At 35.8% G+C, this 5969-nt stretch overlaps 3 protein-coding genes across 3 annotated transcripts in view; 2 read left to right on the top strand and 1 right to left on the bottom strand.

Moving 5' to 3' along the window:
• LOC144959462 (uncharacterized) overlaps positions 1-5969 on the bottom strand; it is a 382226-nt gene that overhangs the window by 173057 nt on the left and 203200 nt on the right. The gene's annotated exons all lie outside the window — the stretch shown is intronic.
• LOC144959463 (uncharacterized) overlaps positions 1-5969 on the top strand; it is a 189690-nt gene that overhangs the window by 68764 nt on the left and 114957 nt on the right. The gene's annotated exons all lie outside the window — the stretch shown is intronic.
• LOC144959465 (uncharacterized) overlaps positions 1-5969 on the top strand; it is a 51643-nt gene that overhangs the window by 22615 nt on the left and 23059 nt on the right. The gene's annotated exons all lie outside the window — the stretch shown is intronic.

Raw genomic sequence — 5969 nt, 5'->3', positions numbered from 1 at the left:
GTGAGAATAATAGAATTCGGCTAAGATGGAGCACAACAATATTTACAAATATCCTTCCTCAATTGAATTTTCTAAAACGCTCAAAACATATATTATCCATTCGTCGAATTGGTACTTAAATAATTTGTTATTCAAATGTAATGTCTAGATGTAATAAATAATTTTCTGCTCTGTTGAAGACACCAGCCTTCCTTTAACAATTTATATTACAATGATTTTCCTCAATGATGCAATGATAAAATATATAATTCTCATTTCAAAGTTAAAACAAATGTAAACAGGCACCTTATGAGTATTGCAATTATGTCAAAATTATTGTTAAATGTGATATAGTCTCATCAGTATTGTAAGTATGTCAAAACTAGTTTTAAAATGCTAAATACCCTCATCCTTACTGTGATAACAAATGTTGAGTATGGAGTACCCCAAGGCACTGTTCTCGGGCCATTCCTTTCTATCATTTGCATCAGTGACACGTCATAGGGACTACATTCGGGATCCACGGTGAAAACATCGCAGATGACAGCCTCTTTTACAGAGAAATAAAAACAGATGACAAATACTGTCATATTACAGCAAGAACTTAGTAAATTGCAGTGTTGAGAGGCAAATTGGAACATTGAATTCCACCCCAAAAAGTGACATGACCTCATTCACGTTATTGTTTATAAACCACTAAATTTGTTCGTCCAAGCACGTATGATGGTGTGTGACAAATTCCATGTTTTGATTGGATAAAACCTACTAGTTAATTGGTCAGACCTTCAAGCTTTGAGACATTTCGTGAAGTGAATTATCTCCCTTAAGTCGCCCAACAAACAAAACTAAAAAATGTGACTAACAAACTATACAGGATAATAATACTTCGCAAGTAAACATGGACACGGAAAATATCCAGTTCGCATACAAATCTTGAACTTAATCATAGCCAATTTTTATTTGTCACAGGGGTAACATCACACGTGAAATATCGACATGGCATATTACCGACCATTCCGATGTCAGAAGGCATGTGTTAACTGGGTTTTAACACGTAATTACCTCCCGTAGCGAGGTTGCCAACTTAACACATATGTGAGAGAAAACCCATAACCTACCCGCGTCGCTCACATTCAGCCAATACCGGACAATGGAAAATTAAGTGTGAACACGTAGAAACACGCCCACCACCACCCTATCTTCGTAAAACAAGAACACAGGGGAATGAAACCCTGTTCGCTGAACCTTGTAAACAGACGTACCCTACAAGGAATCATACACTTCCACTTAAAAATCTTCAAAGAAGGACGTGATTTTATTCTGTTTTGTGGTGTAATTTTAATTAATATAGGGTGAGTGAAATACAGTTATTTAATTTTCTTAAAATTATTTCTGATCTACAGACTATATATCAACAACCTTCTCTTACATATAATCATATAAACCTATGATGCTGATATGCATGTTATCATTATGACTTGGATAGATGTAATTTGATCATACATTACAATATCTTTGTTTATCTACTTTTGTTTATTATCTAGTGTAGTCCGGTAATTTATGAGGCCAGAGTATCTATCATTTATTTACTTCATGCTATCTGGGCGATAGCATTATAGTTATATTACTTATAATATTCATGAGTCTATACTTATAACGTTCACATATTAGACAATTTTACTATAATATACACAATTCCCGCAGATAGGACAAGGAAGTTTAACACGGAGAAATCTGACGTCCTCTTTATATTTATCACATCGAACCAGATTTCAATCTCTTCATAGTATGGACACAGGATGATCAGTCCAACCTCACACCATTGCATCAAACGGCACCCTACAATCATGACCTGAGAGATGGCCAGTCCGGCAAAGCACCATAGCTGCAACTAAAATAAGATTCACAAAAAAAAATAATGTGGTTTTATTAAGCGCCCAATAAGAAATATGTGAATACATACATTGATATTCAAAACAAAATAAATCCCACTTACTTTTATTGTCAATTATACGTGGAACTGGTTCTTCTTTTTTAATTTCTTTATTCATTACTTATTGTATTGTGAAGGTTGTATCCTGAGACAGCTATACGAGCCATTAAACGTTGATGTTTGATATGTTAATGTAATATGTAACGCGGAAATCATAGGATTTGCAGACCTCTATTTAAGGTATATTGTTATTAATAGGGCGATACTGTGAATACAGGAGCTGACAACCTATGTAAAACGATCGAGGGGTTTATAGAATTATCACATAATTTTTCTTAATCAAAAATTAAACCTCCACCTTAAATACCACATTACACTAACACGTTCTCAATTAGACGAATTCTTTTTTTAAATCACGAAGAGCAATCGTTAAGCTCTTTACTTGGGAACAAAGGGCTGTGTTGTACTTTCCTTGTATCACCCCCCCCCTCCAAAAAACAAAAAAAAAGATTTACTTGGGTCCTTGCATCGCCATAATACAGAGTTAACGATTTGGTGACTTCAGGGAACGCGTATATCACAATGGCATTAATAGCAGTAATGTATGTAATATCCTATCAATATCATGAAAATGTTACGGTGAAAAGCTAGTGCTTTATAATGATAAAGAACTATCAATTGATGTTGCTTCTCTTATCCTTTTGGACAGGCAATTCCACACAAAAGGGTCCCAGTGTGGGTAAAGGAACTAGATCATTTCTAAGAGTAAGCTTCGATTTCTCAGGAGAGGATCGTACATTCCTATGTGGTACATACTATTTGTAACATTCAGGCTTTTAAAACAACACAGAGCAATCTTTAAAATGATTCTTTCCTTGACAGGCAGTCAGGGCACCTTTGCGCTATTTTATTTTGTCGTGTTACTAATTTAGCTGTATCATTTTCTATGGCCTGCAGGCGCGATATTTTATCTGTTTTCTGACATCACACATTTGTTCCCTGCTGTGTTGATAAATATAGGAGATAGAGAAAACACGAAATAAAACGAAGAATTGCAATAGATAAAAATAGTTTTAAGAAAATGAGTCTAATTTTCAAAAACCACAATATCTCAATGACAACAAAACAGGGTTTTGAAGGCCTGTGCATGGTCAGTATTATTTTAGGGCTGTGAAAGTTGGACAATTATAGAAGACATTAGAAAGGAAATGGATAGGCCAGCAGAATATGAGGTTTCTCAAAGGATATGTTAAGAAAGACCCCATGGACAAGAGAAAGAAAACTGCTTGAAGATAGTAAATAGAAAGCTGAACAAGAATAAGGTTTACAATTCTGTACAAGTGACAAAAGACAGAATCAATTATTTAAGGGCACCTACAATCACGACAGAATTGTACTTAAGAAGAAGAAGAAGAAGAAGAAGAAGAAGAAGAAGAAGAAGAAGAAGAAGAAGAAGAAGAAGAAGAAGAAGAAGCAGGAGAAGAAGAATTAGAAACTACAAACATCACAGTCTCAGCGAGCCAATCGGTTTTTTAAATAATGGTTCTAGCCTAGTTATTTATACTCGCTTACTTTTGATTTTTGTTTTTGTTCTTGATCATCCTTTCCCGTTGGCGGATTCACACCATAGGCAACGAGGTTAATGTGAACAAATCATAAAAATATGAGCTTTTATATAGCGCATTATCCACTCAATGTTCTCAAAGCGCTTTGCAAGGAGTCCTTGACCAACAGCAACATGTAACATGTAGAAAGAGACATGACGCCTGTTAGGCGATATTACCGGGGTTTTTTTCCGACAGAGACAACGCTGTTAACGGTCAGGTACTCATTTGACACCTTAGTACGGTTTGAGAATGTGAGTAAAAAGCCTTTTCCCAGGACTCATCTATCCGCCGAGCGAAGTTCGAATCGGGATCTTTCGATCCGAAATCGAGTGTCAAACCACTAGACCACATAGCCGAATAGCCGATGTTTAATTTACATAACGAGCACTTCAAATAAAAGATTGACACAATATTCTTCATACTACGCAAGGGACTATTCATGTAATTAATATACCTTAATGATATACATCAGTTATCTCCTACGTTATACAATCCAAGCTGTGTAATATGAGATGCATACGAAAAGGTAAGGGACTTAATCATGTAATTAATATAGCTTAATGATAAACATCGGTTATCTCTTACGTTATGCAATCTAGCTGTGAAAGACGAGAAGGATACGAACAGGCAAGGGACTTAATCATGTAATTAATATAGCTTAATGATATACATCGATTATCTCCTACGTTATGCAACCCAGCTGTGAAAGACGAGACGGATACGAACAGACAAGGGACTTAATCATGTAATTGATATAGCTTAATGATATACATCGGTTATCTCCTACGTTATGCAATCCAGCTGTGAAAGACGAGACGGATTTGAACAGGCAAGGGAATTAATCATGTAATTAATATACGTTAATGATATACAGCGGTTATCTCCTACGTTAGCCAATCCAGGCTGTGGAACATGCAGGGGAGTGGGGGTGGGGGGGGGGGAAAGAAGGGGATCCGTTCATTTTGGTATTGCGTTTATCCTTGATTGCGTCTCTTGACCGTGCCCGTCACATCCAATAACAAAGTATGGACAACTGAATTTGAAACAAAATTTCAAAGGGCTCGATGATTATTGCGAGTGAACCAATCGCAACAATCACTTGAATCTTTGAAATCAATAAACAGTATGCGCTTGGCTAAGATGCTCATAACATTGCCATGAGCAAAGATAACAAACCAACACACAAAACTATCAACTTTGAAGGTCTTTAGTCTGCTTAATACGGTTAAGTGAAAATTACTCATAAACGCGGATGGCGTAAACAATAACAAATATCCGAGTGAAGTCAACCTTATGCTATAAATCACAATAGATGCTGTTGGTTTGGCTAAGAAACTCACAACATTGCCATCAGAAAGCATAACAAACCAATACACAAAACTATTAACTTTGAAAGTCTTTAGTCTGTTTAATACGGTTAAGTGAAAATTACTCATAAACGCGGATGGCGAAAACAGTAACAACTGTCCGAGTGAAGTCAACCTTATTCTATCTATAAATCACAATAGATGCTGTGCGTTTGGCTAAGAAACTTCCGGAAATATAATGGATCAACAAAAAAAACCTGTGTAACCTTGAATGTCTATATCTAGTCTGGTTAATATAGTTTAGTAAGAATTACTCATACAGATGGATGGCAAAGAACAATTACAAAGGCCTGATTGACGTGAACTTCGTTCTATCGATAGAAGGAACAAACTTGACAACACTCAGCTCTTTGTTATTGATTTTAGACAGGACTTTCGATGTTTTATATCAAACAGACTATAAACGTTAAAATTTAGATATTTAGAATCTTTTCTTCCGTCCAGTATTAGACTTTATAACTCTGTCTCATACATGAATATGTTTTTTGAACGACTGGGACAGATATCAATTTTGTTTTGTATTTAGGTATCATAAGAATCATATTGTGATCGGGTTCACCAAGAAGGTCTAGTTGACGAGAAGAATAACCGTTTTGAATATTTGAGTAAAAAAGATCAATTGTGCGTTCGTTTCTAGTGACACAAGTGATGTGTTCTTGTAGGGGAAACGAGTTATCAAGAGGAACGTGACTGAAGTCCCCTGTCACCAGGACGATGCTATCGGGTGATGATGTCAGTTGGTTATTAATACTTTCCGCCAGATATTCCAGTGCTGTGGGTCCACGTGAGTCAGGTGGTATATAGACGACATTGATAAACACTTTGGTAAACTCCCGTGGTAAATTATCTAAAAACAAAAAGGTAGAGAGGGTAGAGGAGTATAAATATCTTGGTATACTTGTGAATGAAAAATTAGAATGGACAAATCATTAATACAAATTGCTTAATAAGATGAAGACAATATCATGATGAGGAGACTGTACTCCATAAATGTTGATAAAGCGATTTTATTTTTGTTTATAAATCTTGCATTGTAAGCCTTTTTTGTTTTCTGTGTAGCTGCCTGGGGTGAAAAATGTAAAA

Source organism: Berghia stephanieae, chromosome 14 (genome assembly GCF_034508935.2).
Source record: "Berghia stephanieae isolate SIO BIC M18660-M18661 chromosome 14, UCSD_Bste_1.3, whole genome shotgun sequence".
Taxonomy (NCBI): Eukaryota; Metazoa; Mollusca; class Gastropoda; order Nudibranchia; family Aeolidiidae; genus Berghia; species Berghia stephanieae.
Note: the sequence above shows the minus strand (reverse complement) of the source record. Positions and strands in the feature narration are given on the sequence as shown.